The following is a 25,314-nucleotide window of genomic DNA, read 5'->3' on the forward strand; positions in this document are numbered from 1 at the left end:
CAGAGGAAATCCCTAGCCAGCAAAAATCAATATCACACTAACACTAGCACTAAAAAAGAAAATCTCCAATATTCTTTAGCTCTTTTAAAAATATATACTTTATTTATTTATTCATGAAGAATATAGGAGGAGAGAGAAAGAACCAGATATCACTCTGGTACATGTGCTGCTGGGGATTGAACTCAGGACCTCATGCTCAAGAGTCAAAGGCTTTATCCACTGCACTACCTCCCAGACCACACTCTTTTTTATATTATACTGTTAATATTTATTTACAAACCCTTGTGTATTAAGCCAATCTAGCCAGAAAATTAAAGTGTGTCTATTTTTTTTCTCACCCTGAATAAAAATCTTTAGCTTCCAAAATTAAGAACTGAAACTCTTGGATTTTTTAAAAATATTTATTTATTTATTTCCTTTTTGTTGCCCTTGTTTTTATTGTTGTTATAGTTATTACTGTTGTTGATGTTGTCATTGTTGGATACGATAGAGAGAAATGGAGAGAGGAGGGAAAGACAGAGAGGAGGAGAGAAAGATAGACACCTGCAGACCTGCTTCACAGATTATGAAGCGACTTCGCTGCAGGTGGGGAGCCGGGGGCTCGAACCGGGATCCTCACACTGGTCCTTGCGCTTTGTGCCACAGGCACTTAACCCACTGTGCTACCACCCGACTCCCTAGAACTGAAGCTCTCTTGCATTGATGTTTTTATTCTACAAAAGCTTAGGTATACTCACAGAAAATTCAGAACACTGCCCAGCCTTAATTCATCCTATTAAGAAAAGAAAGAAGTAGAAAGAAAAAAAAAAAAGAAAGAAAGAAAAGAAAACTTTCATTTTGCTGAAAGATGTTTCATTGTTGTTTACCTAGGCCTGTTTTGGCTAAATTCAGCTTTCATTTATCTGTGGTTGGAAAGTTGCTACCATCTCCCCACCCCCCACCTCTACCCCTGGCTTCCTTCTATCCCTCTCTATCCCTCTTTCCTTACAATTTCTTCCTGTCTTATCAAATAAAATAAACAAAGTTAAAGAAGAAGGATAATAAGAATTTCTACCTACTATAATCTTAGACATAACATGAAATGGTGGTTCTCAAATTCAGATGTGGGAACAAGAATGCTAGTATCACCTAGGAAGAACTGGAACTCCCAATTCTCTAGATACGGATTTGATTTTATTATTGAGAATTATTTACTTGTTAGTGGAGAGGGGAAGCACCAGAGCATCATTCTACATTCTGGCATATGAGTGAGACACCAGGATTTGAATTTGGCTCAAGCTTGAGTCCAAAGCTTTATCTGCTATATCACCTCCCAGGCCCTGGACTCAGTTGTAAACCCACCGAACCTACAGGCCTATAAGCAGAGACAGAAGCCTGTGATTTGGAGGCACACAGAAGTGTGAGACCCATTGACACAAATGATTCCTATAAAAACAAGTAAGTTGCGACTAGGAGATAACTCATTGGGTACACCATATGACTTATCAGGTGAGACCCACAAGAGAGACCCTTTCACCACATTGGGAATATCACAACACCAGGAGAAACACCAGCACTTCTATCTTTTTTTTTTTCTTAAGGGATTCGAACCCTCAATCACCAGCACTTCTATCATCTATGTATCTATCTCTTTCTGAATGAAACCATGCATGTGTAAGGCCCCCATTCTGTAACAAAAAACAAAGACAAAAAAAAAAATCTGTGAAATTATTTCTTCTGTTCAGATTTAAGACTGAAATTATGTGGACTACATCATATTTGTATGTTCCAAAACTGTGTCAGTATAAATTAAAGGATTTTTCTATCCCTTTTTGTGGTCTAGGTCTCCTAACCTAGTGTGTGTGTGTGTGTGTGTGTGTGTGTGTGTGTGTGTGTGTGTATGTGTGTGTGTGTGTGTTGATGTTCTTTAATCTTATCACAAATTAACATTCTAAACAACAAATTAACTATATTCAAAACTACTCTTTTAAACTGTGGTTTGGTTTGGTTTTAAAGAAACAATTTTTCAATTTTCCACTTGCGTTTACACTGTTATAAGAAGTAATGCATATAGATTTGAGGGAAGATGAAGAAGAGGCAAGGAAGTTTATCTGAAACATCACTTTTTCCAAGAACAAACAAACAAAAAAGTTTATGGTTTCTTCCTACCCATGGTAACTCCAACCCACAATTAGATTATAAATCTAATTTTCACTTGTATGTGAGGTCCCAGAAGCTCAGGCTCACCAGCTTAGGCTTCCCAAGCCTCATCACATTCAAACAAAGAAATCACCAAGTCATTCATTTCTCCTTGGGCTCTCACCCCCAGCACAAGTCAGAAACTAGAAATTACTTTTTTACCTGACAACTTCTATGACTCATAATGACCCCAAAGAGAAAAAAATAGAACACATGCAAACATCAGTAATCAAGACATTCTTTTAATTCAAGATTTTTTTTTCCTTTTAATCAAATGAGTGGCTGGGGAAATATTCAAATGGTAGAGTTTGGAACTTGCAAGCTAGAGGCTCCTGGCTCAGTCCCTAGCACTACATGTACTAGACTGGTGTGCTGGTTTCTCTCTCTCTCTCTCTCTCTCTCTCTCCTTCCCTCCCTCCCTCCTCTCATGTGAAATAAATACAAAGCTTTAAAAGATCAAAATGAAAGCAAATGAATTTCTTAGTGAACAAAAATAACAAAACATTTAAACAAAAGAAGGCTGGGATGGTGGGTGCTGGGAGGTAGTGTACTCACTAGAGTGCACATATTACCATGCAGGACAACCCAGGTTCAAACTCCCAGTCCCACCTGGAGGGGGGAAACTTCACAAGCATTGGAGCAGTGCTGTAGGTTTCTCTCCTTCTGTCTGCCCCGCCTTCTCTGGGCTTCACACCCTCTGTCAAAAACAGAAAGAAAAGAACAGCCACGGTTGAGTCATACAGGCACTGAGCCCCAGTGATAACTCTGATAAGGAGAGGGAAAAAAAAAAAATTAGGCAGGCTGCAGTTGGTTGTTTGCTTTTAAAAGATTTATTATGAGAGAGAATAAAGAGAGATGGTGGTGCCAGGGATTGATTCTATGGCTTCTAGGGATTCAGGCAAGGGTTCCTGTGTTCCAACAGGCTGAATTATCTCTCTTACAGTTGTTTGTATTGTGAACCTGTAATATTGTGCAATGAAAACAGTTATTCTCAACCAGCATGCAGTTTGATGGTTTTCTATGCCCCTTACGAGGAGGATTAGTAGGAAGCTGATAAAGGTATGTCAACTGGTTGGGCCAGGAGGACCTTTAGTGTTTTTTTGTTTGTTTTGTTTTGTTTATTTGTTTTTTTTTTTTTTTTTTTGAGATTTTCGTGTTTTCTGATCATACAATTTTGATGAACTTTCTAAGCAAGAGATAGGTGATAGGGACTTTCTCCCTTTCTTCCTTCCCTTCTTCTTTCCTCCCTTCCTTTCTCTACTTTGTTTAGAAGCAGCGCTATGCAACCCCCCCATCCTAGAAAATAGGGGACCCACATGGTTTATTGTATCCAGGAGATTCACTTGCCCAACAAGATGAATTCTAGTGGTGTCTACCTGTCCCAGAACCTCTTATTCCCAGGTCAAAACCACAAATCCTGACTCTTGCATAATTGAAGCAAAAATACTTCAGCTCCCTGTGCCTGGATATTTGTATCTGCATGATGGAGATAAAAACAGTGCCCCTTTCTTAGGGTTGAAGAGTAAATGAGATAATGTATGCAAAGTGCTTAAAATAGCCCCTGGCAAATACCTGTTACATAGTATTAAATGATTCTCATCCATAGTTTCATTGTTCTCAGAGCAGAGACTACTGTGTCCAAAACTTGATCCAGCTTCTAATGTCAGAGACAAATCCAGAGACCTCTCCCACTTAGGGACTGAGGCTCCCTACAACTACTCACAGCACCTCTCATCAGCTCTAGTTTAACACCAGGCTAAATCATCCTAATTCAGGTTAAAGTATAACTGAGAAGAGTTAGAAGATATTTTCCCCTTCATTTATTCAATAACTTTCCAGTATTGATTTCTTGTGTCCATAAAGGACTCACTCCTCCACTCAACAATATCTTGAGGGCATACTTTGTATCAGGCTCTCTAGTGGCTGCTGGGAATGCAGAACACTGGCACACTAACAGCACCTTCAAAGTCAAAGCAGAGTTTATACAGACCTGGGGTATGACATTAAATAAAAATAAATAAATAAAAACTATACGTGTTGGACTCAGACATGACATCCTGAATTCAATCCCCAGCATCACCTGTGCCAGACTGATAGTCTCTCTCTCACACACACAGAAAGAAAAGAAAGAAAGAAAGAAAAAGAAAGGAGGAGAAGGAAAGAGAAAATAAAGCAAAGCAAAGTGATGACAATGGAAGGGAGGAATGGTAGGTATGCTAAAAGGAAAATGTCCTGACTGAAGCCCGCATGCCCTGGAGCTGTGGTCTGGACCCTCTGTACTAAATAGCAGACTTTGGAGGGTGGGAGGATTCTGGGTGTTGGGACCCAGGGTCTGGGGACTCAAGGCAGAAGGATTTTGTCTCCTAGAAGGGTACTATCATTATCTACAATAAATCCATGAATAGAGTGTCAATTCATTCACTCATCACATTACTCCTATTAGAGTAGATTTGGCTCAGAGTTAATATTTAGGAAAGAAAATAGTGCTCCACTTTTGATAATATCACCAGGTAGTCCATTTCTTCATTCACTGTGCAGGTAGCTCTCCAGTGCTACTCCTGTGCCAGGAGAGAGTGGGGAAGGTGAGGTCAAGTCCCTGCCTTGGAGAAGATTAGGACCTCCAAAGATAGACAATAAATATTGTGTCTAACCACAGATTCAGACAATGCTGAGGGAAAGGGTAAGGTGCTGCAGTGTTTGAAGCCAGTGTTGGAAAGGAAATGACCTTAGAGCAGAGCAAAAACTTAAATGATCGATTGTTTAAAATGGGGGGAGGGGGGGTAACAGAAGGAAGGCAACTCAGCTGGTAGAGTGCAGGACTTGCATATGGCACTCCCAGTTTGACCTTAGGAGCCAAGCTACATACACTAGAGTGTTGCTCTGTCTTCACTCTATCTATGTCTCTTGCTATCTTATATGAAATAACATTTAACAAATAACAAATATCTTATATGAAATAACATTTAACAAATAACATATCCTATATAAAATAAATTTAAAGAAAATAGAATCAAACAAGAAATAAAATAAAAAGACCCCTAACATTCTCATCCCCAGAGACAAAACCATTAAAATATCAAAATGTAATTACACACTTTTTCATAATCTGCTTTCTTTCTTTCTCTCTTTCTTTCTTTCTTTCTTTCTTTTTTCCTTTTTTTCTCCATGACTATTGCAAGGGCTGGGTGCCAGAACCACAAATCCACTGCTCCTGATGGCCATGTTTTCCCTTTTTTTTCCTTCCATTTTATTTGCTAGGATAAAAAGAAATTGAGAAGGGAAGAGAAGATAAAGACAGAGAAAAAGACACCAGCAGACCTGCTTCACCACTTGTGAAGCATCCCCACTGCAGGTGGGCAGCAGGGGCTCGGACTCTGGTCCTTGCACAGCTCCTTCCGCATAAACTATATAAACTTAACCAGGTGCACTACTGCCCGGTCCCTTCACAAGCTACATTATATGTGACATAGAAAACAATGTGTCACATTAAAGCCCTATATTATCATGAATTTAACAGCAATAGGCAGGCCATCATGTACTTTATCTTCTGTAATTTTTTTATTTGTTTTTTGCACTTAGACACAGACTGGTCATATATATATATCTACATATAATGCTTTCTTGCTTTCCTATTTTTCTTCTTATTGCATTTTTCTTTTTTTATTTATTGTTGGTTTTAAATGTGATATTTATAATAGCTACCATGTTAGGATTTCTTTTCTTCTCTTCCTACCCCCCCCCTTTTTTTTTTTTTTACAAACAATGCTTAGCTCTCCTTAGCTCTCCTTATGGTATTGCAGGGGATTGAACCTGGGACTTTGGACCTTCAGACATGAGAATCTCTTCGCATAACCATTATGCTATCTACCTCTGCTCCTCTTCTCTCTCTCTCTCTCCCTCCCTCCCTCCCTGCTTTGCTTTGACTTTTTCATGAGTAAGCTAGTTGATAATGTACTGATACATGTGTGCTTACTACCCCAAGCCCTTTGCATTGTTACTCATTTACTCCTCACAGGAACCCCAACAGGTGAGAATAGTTACTATTCTTATTTGAATTTGGTAGGAACCAAAGACATAGTAACTTGCTCTCAAGGCAGGTAGCAGAGATGGAAAAGGAGGAAATGTCAAGTTGTCTCTTAAAATACACACACACACACACACACACACACACACACACACACACACACGTACAGGTGTAGGAGACTTTGTGGAACCTATAGAAACTCAGAAGGATCTTTTTGAGGTGTAGTGACTGGAAGTAGAATTTGGAAAGCAGAGTGATGATGGCAAGCAAATCACCAATCTTCTTTATACTCCCACCAGTAGAATAAAAAAGTACTACTTTTTTTTTTTTTTTTGCTCGGGAAGAGGCTATTTTAGCAATCTTTAATTTGCTTGTGGATACCAGAAACCTAACCCATGACTTTGTATATATAAGGCATATGGTCTACATCCTTACACCTCCAGTCACTAATACTTATCCAATTGGCTAAAACAAAGAGAGAGAGAAAAACAGAGACATTTGATTTACAACTTTTAAAATAGTTGTTGCTCATTTGTTTTACTTGTGTATATACTATTTGTGCTACTTATCTATTTTCTGTCAAGTTATCTTTTAAAAAATGTTTTCTTTTTTTATTAACATTCCTGAGAGGGAACCAGAGTATCATTCTGGCACATGTGCTACAGGATATCAAATTTGGGACCTCATCTTTCTTTCTTTCTTTCTTTCTTTCTTTCTTTCTTTCTTTCTTTCTTTCTTTCTTTCTTTTTCTTTTTCTTTCTTTTTTTTTATTATTCTAAGAGAGGGGTAGGGAGAGAGAGAAAAAGACCAGAGCACTACTCAGCTTTGGCATGTGGTGGTACTAGGGACTGAACTTGCCTGACACCCAAAAGCCTCAGGGATGAAAATCATTTTACATAACCATTACGTTGTTTCCCCAGCCAGGGACCTCATGTTTCTATGTCCAATGCTCTAGCTAATGTGTCATCATTTGGGTTGCAACTTTGTGTGTGTGTGTGTGTGTGTGTGTGTGTGTGTGTGTGTGTGTGTGTGTCTGGTTTATTTATTTTTAATTTCTTTTCTTTCTTTTTTGCCTCCAGGGTTATCACTGGTGCTTGGTACCTGCACTACAAATCCACTGCTTCTGGAGGCTATTTTTTCCCTTTTGTTGCCCTTGTTTATCATTGTTGTTATTGCTACCGATGCTGTTGGATAGGACAGAGAGAAATCAAAAGAGGAGCGGAAGACAGAGAGGGGGAGAGAAAGATAGACACCTGCAGACCTGCTTCACCACTTGTGAGGCGACTTCCCTGCAGGTGGGGAGCAGGGGCTCTAACCGGGCTTCTTACACTGGTCTTTGCGCTTTGCACCATGTGCACTTAACCCGCTGCACTACTGCCTGGCCCCCTTATTTATTTATTTTTAAAAAAGAGAGAGACCATCATTTTCACATATATGATTCCAAGGATCAAACTCAGGACCACGTATATGTGAGTCCTACACTCCACCGTTGCTACGCATCCCTGTCTTCTGATAACACTTTCTTTTATATGGCTTCAGTTACTTTCAAATTTTTGTGTTACTGTTTAAACATTCAGTGCATCTAATACAGAGGGAAGACAAGTAAGAAGGGGGAAATCTAAAGTAGATGGATCTAATATTAATTTTCCCACGTGGAAAAAGAACAGTTAGGGTTGAGGGTAGATAGCATATGATTAGGCAAAAAGACTCTCATGCCTGAGGCTTCCAAGTCCCAGGTTCAACCCCTATACCACCATATGCCAGCGCTGAGCAGTGCTAACCTTCCCAGTGTGAGTGGGCAGACTGAAATACCACTTACTTTTGTGAGTCTGAGCCTCCTGAATGCTTCTCTCACCACACCTGGGGTGTTTTTTTGTATGTTTGGTTGGTTTTTTTACTTTATTTGATAGGACAGAGAGAAAGTGAGAGGGAAGGAAGGACAAGAGAGACAGAGAGATACCTGCAGCCCTGATTCACCGCTCTTGAAGCTTCCCCCTTGCAGGTGGGGACCAGGGGCTTGAACACAGGTCCTTGCTCATTGTACTGTGTGCTCCTAACCAGGTGCACCACTGCACAGCCCTTCATCTGGGCTTTTTCATTTAGGCTGAAATCACAGCACCAGAGCTGCTCTAGTACTCTGTCACTTGGGATTCGAACTTGTGCTTTGATGCATGGTAAAGCAAATGCCCTGCCTGGTGGGGCATTCCTCCACTACCGGAAATGCTATTCACATTAGCTTCTACTTACATGTGTATTTTCCTGCCCTTTTAATCTTTTCCCTCAGTAGCTTATTCCTAAGCCAATGCTAAAGTGTGTCTCCTTACATGAGATTGTAAGAAGCCAGGTTTAAGGCCTGTTTTATCCTGTAGGGGACATCTGGCAGTGTTTGGGGTTTTCACAGCTGGGAGCAGAGTGTGCTCCTGGCAATTGTGGGTAGAAGTCAAGGATGCTGTCAAGCATCCAATGCACTGGACAGCCCCCTTCCCACTTCCTCACCCGTGGGACAGACAGCTATCTAGTTCAAATGTCAACAGCCTCAAGCTTGAGAAACCATGTTATTTTGATTTGGTAATCCAAACCTAGGCAGGTTACCTGGAGAATGGCCACAAGGCCATGGAGTCCTCAGTGACTCACCGATACTTCTGGCCCAGGGCAGCTTCTGATTTTGCAGAGCAACTGCGGGTGGGTGCGGCAGCTATAGCTGGGAGAGGTGGGTAGGGTGGGTGGGGTAGCACAGAGACTTCAGCGCCCAGGGTCAGGTGCTAGTTACCTGACTCAGTCTTCCTTCCTCTGAGATACCTGTCAAGAGGGTGGGAGTCACCATGGCCTCTAAACAGTGAGTCCTAGCCATATATTTTTCTTTCCTTTCTCTTTTTTTTTTCCTTTTTGTCATCAATGGGGCATCACTACTCTGAATTGACCTTTTTCAGATGGGGGTGGGTGTTGGCACACCTGATTGAGTACACATGTTACAATGCTCAAGGACCCGGGTTTAAGCCCCCAGTCCCCACCTGCAGAGAGAAACCTTTGCAAGTGGTAAAGTAATGCTGCAGGTGTCTCTTTTTCTTTCTCCCTCTCTATCTTCCCCACATACACTCTCTCGATTTCTGGCTGTATCTGTCTGATAAATAAAGATAATTATGAGAGGGTGGGAAAGATCCCACAGCATCAAACATTCCTCTAGTGATATAGGAGCCAGGCTTGAACTTGGATTGCACAGGTGACAGACCAGGCACACTAGCCAGGTGAGTTGTTCTGTTGGCCCTTTTTTTAAGGATTCACTTATTTTATGAGAGAAAGCTAAGAGGATCACTCTGTCATATATGGCACTAAGAATCAACCCTAGACCTCATCCATGCAAGTCCTGTGTTCTATTAACTGACTTAATATCTACTAGTATCTACTTAATATCTACTAGTATCTACTTAGTATCTACTCAACTACTTTTGTTTTTTAAGATTGATTTATTTACTTAGAGAGGACCAGCACATTATTCTGGCATATATAATGCCAGGGATCAAACTAAAGATCACCTGTTTGAGAGCCCAATCTACTACACTATTTCCAGGGCCACCACTCTCTTCTTTAAATTTATTTATTTATTTATTTATTTATTTATTTATTATTGGATAGAGACAGAAAAAAACCTGAGATGGAAGGGGGAGATAGAGACAGAGAGACACTACAGCATTGCTTCACTGCTCAAGAAGGTTTGCACCTGAAAGTGGGGACCAAGGACTTGAACACAAGTCCTTGTACATTGTAATGTTTGAGTTCAACCAGATGTGCCACTGCCTGATCTTTCTTTATTTACTTGAAATAAACAAACTGTTGGGCTAGGGAGACATCATAATGGTTAGGCACAAGATTTTAAAAAAAAAAAAATTTTTTTTTTTATTTATATTGGATAGAGACTGAGAGAAATTGAGAGGGAAGGAAGAGATAGAGAGGGAGAGACAGAGAGACACCAGCAGCCCTGCTTCACTGCTTGTGAAGCAACCACCCTGCAGGTAGGGACTGGGTACACAAGATTTTCATACCAGAGTCACCAAGATTTCAGGTTCATTTCCCAGCACCACTATAAACCAGAGCTGAGGGAGTAGGGTGGTAGCGCAGTGGGTTAAGCGCACTTGGCACAAAGCACAAGGACCATCATAAGGATCTCAGTTTGAGCCCCCGGCCCCCCACCTGTAGGGAGGTCGCTTCACAAGCATTGAAGCAGGTCTACAGGTGTCTGTCTTTCTCTCCCCCTCTCTGTCTTCCCTTCCTCTCCCCATTTCTCTCTGTCCTATCCAACAATGATGACATCAATAACAACAATAATAACTACAACAGTGATCAACAAGGACAACAAAAGAGAATAAATAAATAAATATTTTTTTAAAAAAACAGCTGAGCAGTGGTCTGGTCTAAAATGATAAACAAGCATACAAACAAACTTCGTTGAGGTGTGACTTAAGTGCACATACCATAAAACACACCAATATGGTAGTCGACGGTAGTGCAGTGGCTTAAGTGCAGGTGACTCAAAGCACAAGTACCGGCGTAAGGATCCCAGTACGAGACCCCGGCTCCCCACTTGCAGGGGAGTCACTTCACAAATGGTGAAGCAGGTCTGCAGGTGTCTTTCTCTCCCCCTCTCTGTCTTCCCCTCCTCTCTCCAATTCTCTCTGTCCTATCCAACAATGACAACATCAATAACTACAATAATAAAAACAGCAAGGGCAACAAAAGGAAATAAATAAATAAATATTTTTTAAAAAAACACCAATATAATGAAATCATTAGAATTGAGATCTAAAATGTTTCTTTTTAAATTTTTATTTATTTAATTTTTTATTATCTTTATTTATTTACTGAATAGAGGCAGCCAGAAATCTATTGGAAAGGGGCTCATAGGAGAGAGACAGACAGATACCGGCAGCTCTGCTTCACCACTCATGAAGCTTATCCCCTGCAGTTGGAGATGGGAGCTTGAACTCGGATCCTTGAGCACTGTAACATGTACGGTCAACCAGGTGTGCCACCACCTGACCCCGAGTTCTAGAATATTCCCATCACTCTGAACAGCCCCACCTTGCCTTTTGTAGCTAATCCCTTCACCTCCTTTCCATCTCTTGTCCCAAGCAGCAATCCCTCTGCTTCTGTCACTACAATTTATTTTCAAACTCTGCTGCCACAGGAAGTAAAACTCTGCCTTAACAATTTTAACATAATGGAAATCTACTTTCTTTGTACAAATCTGAGGCTGGAATATTTCTTACTCCAGTCAGATCTCTTTCCTCCTATCATGGCTATGTTTTATATCCCTGGAGATTGCGGGAAGGGCTAGTATGCTGAGATTTGAATCTCCCATCTCTCACAATGTTTTCTTCCCCAAAGGAGGGGGAGTTTTTTCTCATCCTCATTCTTCCCAACCTAACTCCTCCCTAAAAAGTTTCACTTCTTGGTGTTCAACCTCATTTTTAACCACCCTCAAATGATAAAGAGGACACACACACATACAATTTATACCTGCCTTTTTTTTGCTCAGTATAAAGTTTTTTGGAAGTTGTCTATGTTGTTGGTATTTCCTTCCTTTGTATTGCTGCATAATATCAATTGTTCAGATATATCACAATTTCTCTATTCCCTGACCCTGAGTAACATTTGTGGGTTGTACACATGGATTTTTAATTATTTTATTTTTAACTGAGAGAGAGCGCCAATTCATCATTGTATGTGGTGTCAGGAATTGAACACAGTCACACACATAAGGAATGTGCTCTACCCACTGATCTGCCTCCATAACCCCAATGATTTTTATTTGATGTTATTTATATATAGTAATATAATATAATTATATTTATACTATATATTATATAATATCAATAGATATTAACCCAAGCACTGGATTCCTCCCCCCCAACCACCATAAGCCTGGGACCCTATGAAGCTACAAAGATCATAATCTCCAAAAAATTTTGTTCTTCTCCCTGCTCTACAAGGAAGAAAAACACACCTTTTGGGAGAAAGTTAAGGCAATCTTGCCCCTTTTGCATGAGGAACCACAGATTCGCATATTGTTCAGTGCCTGAATGCAGCTGTTGAATCTATTTTTTTTGTCCATTTTCTTGTTGACTACAACCAAAAGGCAAGGATAGTATGAATTGCTTCATGGTGACTGGGCATGAAAGCCCCTTTAGTATAAATACCTGATCACTTGATGTCAAGTACTGCTCCATCAAAGACTGTCGGGTCCCTCCACCTTGACAGCCCCCTCCTTCTTCCCCACTGGTGACCTCAGATCTGAGATCAGAATCTCATTCATTTACTCTCTTCTTGGTATATCCCATGTAAGTGAAATCATCTGGTATTTATTTGTGCTTCTTTTCTTTTTAATTTTCCTGTTTTTAGGATTTATTTGGTGACATGGAGAGGGAAAGAGAGAGAATGAAAGCCAGAACAACAGTCCAGTATAAGTGATGCTGGGGACCAAACTGCATCTCATGTTTTTAAGTCTCATGTTCTAGCACTGAAATACATCTTCAGTTATTGTCTTTCTCTTTCTGAGCTACTTTGTTTAGCACAATCTCCTCCAGTTCCACTCATGCTGTAGTGTGTATTAAACAGCATATTTTGTGAATTCATTTGCAATTATTTGAGGGAGGCCCTGGGTTTGATCCCCTGACACCACATGGAAGTGTCAGACATGGCACCAAGAAAACCTTCAAGAACAGTGGAGTGGTGCTGTGGTATCTTTCCTTCTCTCTCCTTCCCTCCCTTCCTCCTTCGCTATCTCTTATCTAATATTCTAGTATAAGAAAAAAGAGTGCTTGGGGGAGGTGGAATTGCACAGACTCAAAACTTCAGTACTACCCCCCCCCACTCTTTAATTCAAAAATTTATTTGAGGTTGAAATCTTATAAGTATAAGCCAGGAAAACACAAGCCAGAACTTGGACTGGAGTTGGTCTATTGCACCAAAGTAAAGGACTCTGGGGTGAGGGAGAGTGTTCAAGTCCTGGAACATGATGTCAGAGGAGGACCTAGGTGGGGGATTAAAACGCTATGTGAAAAACTGAAAAATGTTACACATGTATCAACTACTGTCTTTTACTGTTGACTGTAATCCACTAATCCCCCATAAAGAAAAATAAATATGTAAATTTTAAAAAATCATATAAGTGGAAGTTGGGCTGTAGCGCAGCGGGTTAAGCGCAGGTGGCGCAAAGCACAAGGACAGGCATAAGGATCCCGGTTCAAACTCCGGCTCCCCATCTGCAGGGGAGTCGCTTCACAGGCGGTGAAGCAGATCTGCAGGTGTCTGTCTTTCTCTCCCCCTCTCTGTCTTCCCCATCTCTCTCCATTTCTCTCTGTCCTATCCAATAACGATGACATCAATAACTACAACAATGAAACAACAAGGGCAACAAAAGGGAATCAATAAAAAAAAGAAATTAAAAAAATCATATAAGTATAAGCCAGTGTTGTTAGTAAATTTTAAATTATTTAAAGTCTTTATGTTTTCATTGGTACTAAGATATAAAGAATAAAAATACATGACTGTTTTATATATTGGAAATTAGGTTTTTCACTAATATCTCAATATTAGATATTTAGAGAAAATACATGTGCTTGTATATTTATCAATAAATTCTGTAAATGTTCCTATTATTCTGCAACTTGGTTTTTCTACTTAATAATATACCTTAAAACTCTTTTTTTTCTGCGAGTTGGGCTGTAGCGCAGCGGGTTAAGCGCAGGTGGCACAAAGCACAAGGACAGGCATAAGGATCCCAGTTCAAACTCCGGCTCCCCACCTGCAGGGGAGTCGCTTCACAGGCGGTGAAGCGGGTCTGCAGGTGTCTATCTTTCTTTCCTCCTCTCTGTCTTCCCCTCCTCTCTCCATTTCTCTCTGTCCTATCCAACAACGACAACAACAATAACAACTATAACAATAAAACAACAAGGGCAACAAAAGGGAATAAATAAATAAAAATAAATATTTTTAAAAAACTCTTTTTTTCTAAGTTCTAAGAGTTTATATTTTAAAGCTCCTACACAGAAATTCATGACATGAGCACTATGGCTTCACATATGTTACCCAGGACCAGGTAGGTAGTGGGTACTACTGAAATGATTTTTTAAAATTATTTATTTTCTTTTCTTGCTCTTGTTGTTTTATTGTTGTAGTTATTATTATTGTCCTTGTTGGATAGGACAGAGAGAAATGGAGAGAGGAGAGGAAGACGGAGAGAAAGATAGACACCTGCAGACCTGCTTCACCGTTTGTGAAGCGACTCCCCTGCAGGTGGGGAGTCGGGGGGCTCAAACCTGGATCCTTAAGCTGGTCCTTGTGCTTTGCGCCACATGCGCTTAACCCGCTGTGCTACCACCCAACTTCCAGTAAATGACTGTTTTATGAATGAAACTAATTTTTTTCACAAAATCAGAATCCCTGAGAGTCAAGAAAGTGATTATTCCACTTTTTACATATAGAATTTGCAGAGCAAGGTGTAGCCTAAATGCCATTTAACTATACATCTCCTTGGCTCCACAAAATACTCCTATGACTCTGGTCCTGGTTTCTTACCTCTAAGAGGGGATGATGAGGCTCAAAGAGGCCACATAACTGCTTAGGGGCACACATCAAATACAGCCAGCATGCCACCTTACCTGGATAGTGTCATGTCTGTAACACAGGTCAGAGCCTGGCTCCTACAATGTTTCAATGCTGTGGTAACCCCTCCCCACAAAAAAAAAGTCAACTTAGAGCCATGAAGCCCTGAAAATGGAAAACAAACAAAAAGGGGGGGGGCAGGGTAGATAGCATAATGGCTATGCAAACAGACTCACATGCCTGAGGCTCCAAAGTCCTAGGTTCAATTCCCGAACCTAGAAGTGAACAGTGCTCTGGTAAAATAAAGAAGAAGGAAAAAAAAAAAAATCACGAATATGACAAGAGCTACTGTCTTTAATGAAACAGACTCAGCCTGCAGGGAAGATTATGTAGCAGGCAGAGAAACAGGAAGGGGAAGTTATGAGAGGAATAATGGGAAGAAGCATAGAGAAGTCAAGGGAAACTGAAAAATGGGTACCACAGGCTGCTTGATAACTTCCAAATCCATCTGGTCCTTACCACCCATCAACCTCACACTGAAAGTCCCACAGGACTGTGGGCTTGGCTGATCTGTCCCTTTAAGAGTGGCATCCATAAAATACTTTCAGAAGGTCATGAGATCACAGCTATTTCATAACAACACAAGATGTCATTCTCCTCTTTCACTCTGTACAGTGGAATTTTCCGGAGGCTACGTGATGTTTGATATCTCATCAGATAGAAGGCAGAAGCAGATAGGAGAAACCATCTGCCCTCTATAAAACCAAACATTCAAGGGAGTTTGCAAAGTGTAAAAAAGTGTTCTCCCAAAGTTTGTTTCGGTTTTGAAAATAGTTATTTAGATAAAATATGTTCCTGGCTAATATGCAGTAATTTTATTCATCTCATGTCTATTAACTTTAACATTAATATGTAATATTATCTGATTTCTATCTTATGTCATATTTATAAATACTTAAATAAATGCTTGTCTTTAATATTTATTTATTTGATAGGACAGAGAGAAATTGCCAGAGAAGGCGGAGGTAGGGAGGGAGGGAGAGAGAGAGAGAGAGAGAGAAGGGGGGGAGAGCTTCAGTACTGCTTTATAGTTTTCTACTTTCTCACTGCAGGGAGGGACTGGGGGTTCCAACCCGCATCCTACTTGCTTGCTGCACTTTATTGAATCCTTTCACATGGTAATGTGTACACTCAACAGGGTACACCACTGCTCAGCCTCATTCATTATTCATATTACTTTAATTAAATAAAATTTATTATTATTATTATTTTGCCTCCAGTGTTATTGCTTAGGGAGCGTGCCTGCTCTACAGACCATGGCTCCTGGCGGCCATCTTCTTTTTTTTTTTTTTTTCCATTGTTGTTGCTGTTGCTGTTCTTGGATACAGCAGAGAAACTGAGAGAAAGATACCTGCAGAACTGCTCTCAGCTTGTAAAGCGACCCCTCTGCAGGTGGGGAGTTGTGGGCTCGACCCGGGATCCTTGCTCTGGTACTTACGCTTCACACTATGTGTGCTTAACCCGATGTGGTAACACCCAGCCCCTATGTTTAAATAAATACTGGTCTCAGTAGTCCCCCCCCCACTCCGCCCCTCACAAACACACACCTCTTTTTTCACTTTTTTTTCCGAGCACTGCTGAGTTCTAGCTTCTAGTGGTGCTAGGGATTGAAACTGGGACTTTTGATGCTTTAGGCATGAAAGGTTTTTTACATAACCATTATGCTATCTCCTCAGCTCTGTCTCAGCAGTTTCTAATACAGTAAATATTGGGCTGGAGAAACAGCTCACTTGGATAGTGTGCTGCTTTGCCATGTGCGCAACCCAGGTTTTAGCCAAGCCCCCATAGTATTAAAGCAGTCTCCCATGCTGTAGCTTTTCTCTATCTCCTTTGCCTCTAACTAAAATAATAATAATAATAATAATAAGTAAACCATGTACAAGTATTCGTAACTCATACCATTAAAAGTTTATTGATTTATTTATTCCCTTTTGTTGCCCTGTTATTTTATTGTTGTAGTTATTGCTGTTGTCGTCATTGTTGGATAGGTCAGAGAGAAATGGAGAGAGGAGGGGCAGAGAGGGGGAGAGAAAGATAGACACCTGCAGACCTGCTTCACTGCAGGTGGGAAGCCGGGGGCTCCAACCGGGATCCTGCAGGTGGGAAGCCGGGGCTCCAACCGGGGTCCAAGTGCTGGACCTTGCACTTTGCAAAATTTTTTTTTTTTTTATCTTTACTTAATTGGATAGAGACAGCCAGAAATTAAGAGAGAGGGAGAGACACCTGCAGGCCTGCTTCATCACTTGTGAAGCTTTCCTCTTGCATGTGGGGACCAGGGGCTAGAACCCGGGTCCTTGTGCTTAAACAGGTGTGCCACCACCCAGCCCCCTTAAAAGTATATATATAAGTTCTTAGATCACAACTTTGAGACTCTCAGCTCTTTAGCATTGTATTTGACCACCAAGCAGTGCTCACTGATTGCAAAACTAAACAGAGAGTAAATGAATAAAGAATTACAATTTTTGATCTATTTGATGATGTAAGATCTACGGCCCCAAACATGCAGAGAAAAAAGAGATGGGGGGGTGGGTAGGAGGACATTGTCCCAGGAGAGCCATACTTCCCTGCTTTCTGAAATGCGCATTAGTAGCTCTCCCTTGAGGATGCTCTGCCTACATTGCAGTGACCAGTTAGCAGAGTGCCTTGCCCTGGGGAAGAAGGCACTGGAGTGGGAATACAATAGAAACCCTCTGGACTGCTGGTTGCTTTGCATCTAGTATGAGTGGAGACTATTTGTTCTCTCTTTCCTGCCCTGAACCCCTCCAGATATCAAGTCTCCTTGACAGTCTCTTATTTTGTTAGGTCAAGAATGACTCAGATGGGGTTGGGAAGACAGCATAATGGCTATGCAAAAGACTTTTATGCCTGAGGCTTCAAGGTCTCATATTCAGTCCTGATCACCACCATTAGGCAGAGCTGAGCAGTGAGTGCTCTGGTCTCTCTCTCTCTTTAAAATAAAATAAATTATTTTCTGAAAAGAATAACTCGGTTCATTTTTTTAATTTTTTTTTTTTTTACCTCTAGGGTTATTGCTGTGGCTCAGTGCCTGCTCTATGAATCCACCACTCCTGGAGGCTATTTTTTCCCTTTTGTTGCCCTTATTGTTTATCATTGTTGTTATTACTATTGTTGTCATTGCTGTTGTTGTTGTTGGATAGGACAGAGAAATCGATGAAGACAGAGGGAGACAAAGATAGAGACCTGCAGAACTGCTTCACCATTTGTGAAGTGACCACCCCCCGCAGGTGGGGGTGCTGGGGCCTCGAACTAGGATCGTGCTGGTCCTTGTGCCTTGATGTGCACTACTGCCCAGTACCTTTTTTTTTTTAAATAATTTATTTCTTTATTGGGGAATTAATGTTTTACATTCAACAGTAAATACAATAGTTTGTACATGCATAACATTCCCCAGATTCCCATTTAACAATACAACCCCCACTACGTCATTCATCATCTTTCATGGACCTGTATTCTCCCCACCCACCCACCCACCCACCCCAGAGTCTTTTACTTTGGTGTAATACTCCAATTCCATTTCAGGTTCGACTTGTGTTTTCTTTTCTAATCTTGTTTTTCAACTTCGGCCTGAGAGTGAGATCATCCCATATTCATCCTTCTGTTTCTGACTTATTTCACTCAACATGAAATTTTCAAGGTCCATCCAAGATCGGCTAAAAACGGTGAAGTCACCATTTTTTACAGCTGAGTAGTATTCCATTGTGTATATATACCACTTGCTCAACCACTCATCTGTTGTTGGACACCTGGGTTGCTTCCAGGTTTTGGCTATTACAAATTGTGCTGCCAAGAACATATGTGTACACAGATCTTTTTGGATGGATGTGTTGGGTTCCTTAGGATATATCCTCAGGAGGGGAATTGCAGGGTCATAGGGTAGGTCCATTTCTAGCCTTCTGAGAGTTCTCCAGACCCTTTTTTTTTTTTTAAGTTAAGCTTTATCTACATATTATGAGAGATTAGAACACTGTTCAACTCTGACATAGGTAGTGGTACTGGGGATTTTTCGGGGTGTCTCTCTCCTGTCTCTAGCAAGACATCCCAATCAACAGGAAACATCAGTGATATCTACAAGAAACCTACTACCAATACCATACTCAGTGGTGAGAAACTGAAAATTGTCCCTCTTAGATCAGGAACAAGACGAAGCTGTTCAATATTGCCATTACTATACAACACAGTCTTATAAATCTTAGACATGGAAATCACTGAAGAAAAAGATTTGAAAGGGAGCAGAAGTAAAACTATCCAAAAAAAAAAAATCTAGTAGAAAATTCTTAGAATTAGGTCAAGCCCCAGATGCCTCCCACCTGCAGGAGAGAAGCTTCACAAGGAGTGAAGCAATGCTGCTAGTATCTCTCTCTCATTCTCTCTCTCCTTCCTCTTTCACGTTCTCTGTCCTAGCAAAATAAATAAATAAATAGTTTTTTTCCCCACCAGGGTTACTGATCGGAGCTCTGTGCCTGCACTATGAATCCACCCCGCCAGGTGGCTTTTATTTTTATTTTTATTTTTATTTGACAGGACAGAGAGAAATTGAGAGAGAAGGGGAGATAGAGAAGGGTGGAGTAAGATAGACACCTGTAGACCTGCTTCACCACTCATGAAACATTCCCCCTGCAGATGGGAAGCAGGGACATGAACCCAGGTCCTTGAGCATGGTGATGTGTGCACTTAACTGGGTGTACCGCTACCCAGCCCCCATAAAGAACCTTTAAAAAAAAGAAATCACAAATGGGGTAGATATCATAATGGTTATGTGAAGAGACTCTCATGCCTGAGGCTCTGAAGTCCCACGTTCAATACCCCACACCACCATAAGCCAGAGCTTTAATATTTTTGAAATATTAAATCACCTACAATCTTAGACCAGAAGCAACTGGTCCTGTCAATATATAAGATACAGTTATTTGTAATAGCATTCGATGACATAAATCTTGGTAAAGTCTTATATGGCACAGTAAATTATACCAAAGTAAAACACTGGGGTAGGGGTTCAGGTCCTGGAACATGATGGCAGAGGAGGACCTCAGGAGCTTGCTTTTTTCTTTAATGGAGGATTAATGGTTTACAGCTGACAGTAAAATACAGTAGTTTTTACATGGGTAACATTTCTCAGTTTTCTAAATAACAATTTAACCAGCACCGCCCCCCCCCCGCCCCCCATTCCTCCTCTGCCTTTATGTTCCAAGACCTAAACCCTGGGTTCAAGTCCTTGGTCCCCGCCTACAGTAGGGGAAGCTTCACAAGAGGTAAAGCAGTGATGCAGGGGTCTCTGTCTCTCTGTCCCTCTCCTTCTCTATATCCCCCGCCCACTCAATTTCTCTCTGTCTTTATGCAAAAATAATAAATATTTAAATAAGAATTTAAAAAAGAAAAAGAGACAGCTTCAGTACTGCTTCACCACTTAGGAAGTTTCCCTCTCACAGGTGGAGATGGAGGCTTGAACCAGGGTCCTTACACACAGTAAAATGTATGCTCAGGGAGTCGGGCAGTGGCGCAGTGGGTTAAGCGCACGTGGCGCAAAGCGCAGGGACCGGCGTGAGGATCCCGGTTCGAGCCCCCGGCTCCCCACCTGCAGGGGAGTCGCTTCACGGGCGGTGAAGCAGGTCTGCAGGTGTCTATCTTTCTCTCCCCCTCTCTGTCTTCCCCTCCTCTCTCCATTTCTCTCTGTCCTATCCAACAACAAAGCAACATCAACAATGGCAATAATAACCGTAACGAGGCTGCAACAACTAGGGCAACAAAAAGGGGGAAAAATGGCCTCCAGGAGCGGTGGATTCATGGTGCAGGCACCGAGCCCAGCAATAACCCTGGAGGAAAAAAAAAAAATTAAAAAAAAAAAAACTTAAAAAAAAAATGTATGCTCACTCAGACGCACCCCCACCTGGCCCACTGCTATTCTCTGACCTAGCTGTCTCTATTTATTTCTTCAGATAGAGTCCAAAAGGGAAGGTAAGAAACCACAGAACCAAAACTTCCTCCAGTGCAGTGCAGACTGGTCTCAATCTGGCTCCGCAGTACACTACCCAAGTGAGTTGTTTTGCATCTCTGCCTTAAGTTGCTCCTTCTGTGTCCTTCATTCCACAAATATTTATTGTACTTATGCAACATGTCAGGCCCTGTACCAGGGAACTCAGCATCTAAAAAAAGAGGAAAGGTGATGAGTATAATGTGCTGAACTAGAATCTTAAAATCTTGTAAACTATCTCTCTCTCTAGCCAGAGCACTGCTCATCTCTGGCTTATGGTGGTATAAGGGCTTGAAGCTGGGACTTTGGAGCCTCAGGCATGAGCGTCTGTTTGCATAACCATTATGCTATCTACCCTCCACCCTGTACACTATTTCTCAGTCACTAATAAATATATATATTTTTTAAATTCCCAGTTAGGAGTGATAAAAAATAAATAAAAATCCCAAATCCTTGTCTCCAGGGTTCACTATTGGGAATGGGAGACAAGTGGAAACTACTTTCCACAGAGAATGCCAATCATTTTTAATTTTAATTTTTTTTGAAAGATGTATTTATTCAGATAAAGGAGAGACATCACTCTGGCACATGCAGTGTTGGGGCTCGAACTCAGAAACACACACAAGGCTAGCAAGGGCTAGCCATTGTACACCTCCCAGATTGCACCCCGTTGTACTTTGTACCTATCCTGTTTCAGTCATTCTCACAGAATCTGTTTTGGTTTTCTTTTTTTTTTTTAATTTTTTTTTTCTGTTTTGTTTTTCAATTTGAGGTCTGGAACCCATAGGAAATCTTACTTCTGAAATTTGTATTTGCATTTTTATGCATTTCAGAACTAAGTAGGAAGCTTCATGTTAGTTTTCAACTGGATCCCATCTCAATGGCATTTATCTAAAATTTCTCACAGGCCTGGCTAGAATGCTAGTATTCTGTGCCATATTGTCTCTTCATTGACGTTGCCCATTGGTTATCACTTCATTGTCCCCTGATTGCCACATCTCATAAAATTCTATCTTTATTAGTTATTGGATTCCTTGTAGGCATGAAATGTGTTCAGTCCCATTGTGTTGTTTACATGGTCTGTTTTTACACTAGCACCAAGACATTACACACACAACCCCCCCCCCACACACACACACACACGTACCCTCCTAGCCTTGTTTTCCACATCTGCCTCACCTCAGGAATGTCATCTTCTACTAGAGTTTTAGACTCTATTCTTCTCTAGCTCCATATTCCACCTCTCCAACCCTACCCCATCTTGCTTTTATTTTCAACAGAATTACTCTAGATGAACAGACACATTTTGAGATAGCCCGGAGCTTTATACTAATAGCACTGAGATTTGATCACTTTTATGTCTACATGGGACTGTAAACAACACAGGTCTTGAATCAGAACCCTCAGGATACAAAATAAAAATCCAGCCTGGTGACCTGCAGGATGGCCACAAGGGCATAGAGTCCTGAATTCCCCTCCAGCTCTGGTTCCTCTAAGGACACAGCTCTAGGCAGGGGTGTGGTGACATCAAGACACCCACCCCTGCCCCCCACCCCGGCCCCCACCCTCCACTCCAGGGTCAGGTGCCACTGACTTTCAGTTCAGCATCTTTCTATATATATAGATATGTGGATATCTTAATTCTTATTCTTAGAAACGATTAAGATTACATTATAAAAAAATTAAACAATTTAAAAAAAAGACTACATTATATATGATTTGGAAATGAGACTGTACCAAACAAAGGCCAAGAGGGAATCATCCACCCTATTCCTTCTTTTTGGTCTGGCCAATCAGAAATATGTTATTTGTTATGATTATTACTGTTTGTCACCTTACATTATTTTTATCTGTTTATTCACTATAGTTTACTTTCCTTTCCACAAACATTCCAGTCCCATTTTTGACCTATTGATAAACCACATCTCTGAGGCCTGGCTGAAATACTGATATTCTGTGCCATGCTGTCTTTTGAGTGACATTGCCCATTGGGTAACACTTCATTGTCCCCTCATCGTGACATCTCATTTGTTGCCAGAGAAAAATATTGTGATTGGGTTTTTTCCTTCTATCTGCCTCATTACAGGGCCTTGACCTACTACTTACCCCATTAACTGCACAAGATTCAGAGAACTTTCAAGAACCAAACTGGTAGTTATTTCTGACTGATTTCTTACAGACTAGCCAAGCACCTTCAATACAGGTCTCTGAAACATGGTTGCTTGTGTCTTTTCATACAATCTGAACTTAATCTTCTTCTGGTGTTCTAGCCTAGACTCAGTCTCTCTCTTTCTCCCTACCCCCACCATAAGTATCATTCATATGAGTAAGAATCAACTACATTATAAAAGTTAATTCATATATTGATCATATTTAAGTCCTTTCAAAACACAAAATAAATTTTAACTGATTCTCATTTAGCAAATGTTTATCAAAACTCAACATCCTACTCAGGGTGAAAAGCAAATGGGCAATTAAATAAAGAAGATCTGGGGTTAAGTGCGTGTTACCATGCTCATGGACCCAGGTTCAGGGCCCACTCCCTTCTCACCTGCAGGGGCAAAGATTCACAAGTGTTGAAGCAGTGTTGCAGGTTTCTAAGTCTTCCTCCATGTCTCCCTTCTCTCTCAATTTCTCTCTGCCCTATCAAATTAAATAAATAAAGTTGAAAAGGAGTGAACTATTAAAAAATAAAATAAAGAAGATCTAAGGCTCACCATCTGGATCATTGAACAAAGAGAAGCAAGAAGGGGGCAACAACTAGGAAGAAACTTCAGGAGCTCCTGTGATTTACTGTAGGGGAGGCTTTGCTTGACTGCTACCTGAGCATTCACAACTTGCAGTTATTTTATTCTTTTTCATTTGATAGGACAGAGATAAATTAGTGGGGAGGGGAGATAGAGAGGGTAAGAGAGAGACACCTGCAGCATTACTTCACCACTGGTGAAGTCTCTCCTTCCTGCAGGTAGGGTGCTGGGGCTTCCAACCATTTGCAATTATTTATTTAATCATAAATTGACTATCTCTTCCACTAGTGCAAGAACCTCAAAATGTTGGGGACCACATCAGTCCTCAGGACCCCAGTGATTAATGCCTGCTGCTCCACATACTTTCCTGGCCAGCAAGATCCAGATCACAAAGGTTAAAAAAAAAAAAAAGATTAAATCTGAATTGACTGGTCACTACATTCAGTATTCAATGTGGTGTCTGTGTAGAGACTCAAACCTCAGTCCTACAGGAGAAGGAGGAGGAGGGGGAGGAGAAGGAGGAAGAGGAGAAGAAGGAGAGTATTTCAGAGTGGACTGGACACCACATCAATGTTTTCTATTTCTGTAGATTTATTTATTTACTAATATCAGAGAGAAGCAGAGCATCACTCTGGAAGATGTGATGTTAGGATCAAACTCAGGACCTCTTGTATTTAAGCCCAGTGCTCTAATCACTGCAACATCTCCCAGGCCACTCAATTAATTTTAGATGGAGAGACTCAAACTTTAATAATCTACAGTTTTCTGGTGGATTGATTTCTGTGGGTGCTGGACAGGACTCTGCATTTCTTTCTTTCCTTTTCCCTTCCTCCCTCCCTCCCTTCCCCTGCCTTTCTATTTTCATCCCTTTTTATTTGATAGAAGAGAGATAAATTGAGAAGGTATAGGGAGAGTATAGGGAGACAGAGTGACAAAAGAGACATCTTCAGCGCTGCTTCACTGTTCCTAAAGCCTTGAAGCTCCCCCCACCCCCCGCCACACACACACACAGGTGGGGTTTGAACGCTGGCCCTTACACATGGTAGCATGCGTGCTCAACTGAATACACTACCACCAGGCCTCTCTTAATCACATGGTTGAAGAAATACTGATTTATAGGATTGTCACAAGGATATAGTTCTACCCTTTACCTCCATCAATTGATCATCTTCCTCCTCCATAGAGAACTGGACTCCTAACCTCACCCTCTAAAGGACTGCATTTCTCACAAGCTTTCAGGAGAAAAGGTGCTGTTAACCTGTGAATCTGACTTGCCATTCACTTAAGTGCTTTTTGAAGGGGGACAGGGAGGGCAGTAGAGGGAAGGGATTTCAGCACTCTTTTTTCTTCTGGCCTGAAATATATATCCAAATTAAAAGATTAGCTATTAAATAGTAAGAAAGCTTGTTATTACAATAAACAGTCAAAAATGTTTTCATCTGTTGGCAATGTACACTTAAGTATTTCTGGGTGAAATAGCAGAAAATCAGGGGTACGATTTAAAATATGAATGAACACACACTACATTTTCATGTCTAAGGACTCTGGGTGCCACTATATTCTGGAGCTGAGCACTGCTCTGTCCTCTTTCAAGAAAATAATTAAACAAATTCTTTTAAAATAATAATAATAATAAAATGGGGGGGGTTGAGGAGAGGGACAGGCAAGTGGCATTAGTTGAAACTGGGAAAGGTCCAGAGGCCATTGTGCTATTA

General features: G+C 40.9%; 1 long non-coding RNA gene and 1 pseudogene across 3 annotated transcripts in view; one reads left to right on the plus strand and one right to left on the minus strand.

The window, feature by feature from the left end:
* Window positions 1-24,984, plus strand: part of LOC132536726 (uncharacterized) — a 32,291-nt gene extending 7,307 nt beyond the window's left edge. For 2 of the 3 annotated variants that reach the window (XR_009548222.1, XR_009548220.1), the window contains 2 exons: window positions 20,818-20,914; window positions 24,785-24,984. This is a non-coding gene — a long non-coding RNA (uncharacterized LOC132536726). Of the gene's footprint in view, window positions 1-7,281; window positions 8,016-20,817; window positions 20,915-24,784 lie in introns of those variants that run through there. The other variant, XR_009548219.1, reaches the window with a different exon arrangement.
* LOC103115383 (single-stranded DNA-binding protein, mitochondrial-like) lies at window positions 22,620-23,068 on the minus strand (annotated as a pseudogene).
* Window positions 24,985-25,314: the final 330 nt, after the last annotated feature.

Source organism: Erinaceus europaeus, chromosome 1 (genome assembly GCF_950295315.1).
Source record: "Erinaceus europaeus chromosome 1, mEriEur2.1, whole genome shotgun sequence".
Lineage (NCBI taxonomy): Eukaryota > Metazoa > Chordata > Mammalia > Eulipotyphla > Erinaceidae > Erinaceus > Erinaceus europaeus.